Raw genomic sequence first — 2,038 nt, 5'->3', positions numbered from 1 at the left:
GAATAATACCCATTATACGGGAGTAGAATACTATACTTTATCCACGACTACTAAATATTTTTGTTGAAGTTTTTTTTGAAATGTTTCGAAAAACATGGTATGTTAAGAAACAGATATACGACTCGCACAAATGAAGTCGCTGATGGCTCAGTGTAGATGCTCTTTCCCTTCCAACCGCGGGTCCCGGGTTCGAATCCGGTCTAGGAAAATTCACTTTTTTAATTTTTTTTTTATATGTACAGCACTGAATTGAAAATATTTAGTGGTTTACACGATAAAATTTTAAAAACGGATTGTTTGTAGCAGAACAATATAATATTATAGCTAAATTAAGGAAGCATCTGACAGTAGTGATTAATGACTCATTAATCACTGCCGTGATTAATGGGTATTATTAAGGTCGAGCAAACAGACGTATAATGGGTACATTATACAATAGTCGTGGATAAAATTTATTATTACCTACTTATGTGTTCTTTCCGCGATCAACTGCCGAAACGAATCACTGTCGCGCCTCGTTCAATCTCGGCCGATGGGCCGACACAGAGACTTCGAGCTAAAAGAGCCTTAAAATGATGGAAGTTTAATGTGGCGAAATTCTGAAGTTTTGCACTTCTCCGCGAATCCTTAATAGTAGTTGGGAGTTCTTTAAAATAAAGCCCGCGATTTGGCAGCAATGAATAGGACTTTTTCAGCAGATTTCAAAAGCAGTTGTCTTTGGAGGTCGTCTAGCGTATCCCAAGATTTCCTTGTTCACTTCACTTGAACGGCCATTTCATCCAATTGTAAATTTACACACAAATTTTGTAGGAACGGATATATACATATACTTATAATTTTTATGTAAGTTTGCTATAGAAAAAAATATTTGCGATGTTAAAAATTAACCAATTCATTTCCTGAAATCAGATATTCAACATTGAAATTAATAATGGTTACCCGATAATTTCATTATTAATTCACATGTTTGTGGCTTAAGTACATAGGACGTATTTACCTTGTTTCACTATTCACATAAGAGCATGTTTGTATGCTAAGCCCCTCACTTTAATTTTTAAAGATTTGATATATGACATTGCGAGTTTATTAAAATAAGACATAGATAGCGCGGATATAATTTTTATAACGTCAGAAGTAAATGATAACTTTTATCATTTTTTCTAAACCCACTACCGTAGATGTGAACGGTACATGAGACGAAGTGAATTAGGTATATTCTACTCGTAAGATTCCAAAAGATCCAGATTGGAACAGTCATTGCGTATTATTTCTCATTTTATTTTCTGGCAAAATCAAAGGATATTGACGGAGAAATCTACTTTACCAACATTGAATTTTATCAGAACTATAGACTTTTTAAGTTCTATAATCATATTCATACCATTATGAAAATATATGGAGGCAATAAAATAAATAGTCACTATAAAGAATCAGTAAAAACTAGCAAAAATGTGTTAAATTTCAAAATTGTCATACTAATGGTTTTAGTTGAATACGTCTATTAAATTTGATTACTCTTAAATCCATTATTTTTTGTGAGAAATGTGTTTGACCTTCTAATGACCCGCAAGAACATCCTGACAAATTTTTTCAACCCAAATTCTGATTTTAGTAGATAGATACTCTATCGGTTGCTGGCATAAAAAATTGTATTTGCGTTTGAGAATAAGTTGACCTCAGATTTACCTTGGAACTTGTTGTATAGGTTTAAATCGCATGTATAATGCTATTTACATTTATACATAACAATGGTGCAGTGCAACCCTCCTTAACTTGCCCTATAACGACATCTAGGCTCACTAAGTTGAATTCTCGTCTTTTGGCAATAATTGGACAGAAGTCGTGTTCTGCCAAACATAATGGGGATTACATCGAGTTAAAATTAACGAACACGTCGAAGCGTCTTAGGGTTGCTTCCGTAAGTAGTTTTTCCCGTCGCTCGTGCTGGTCTCCGGGCAGAGTAATTAACGATGCAGGGACTTGCTTTGCCTTACAGACGCGAAAGACGCTAAGTGACAACCTTCAAAGACCCAAGGGA

This window comes from Anoplophora glabripennis, unplaced genomic scaffold (genome assembly GCF_000390285.2).
Source record: "Anoplophora glabripennis isolate ALB-LARVAE unplaced genomic scaffold, Agla_2.0 scaffold443, whole genome shotgun sequence".
NCBI classification, from domain to species: domain Eukaryota; kingdom Metazoa; phylum Arthropoda; class Insecta; order Coleoptera; family Cerambycidae; genus Anoplophora; species Anoplophora glabripennis.
This window is presented reverse-complemented; position numbering follows the sequence as displayed.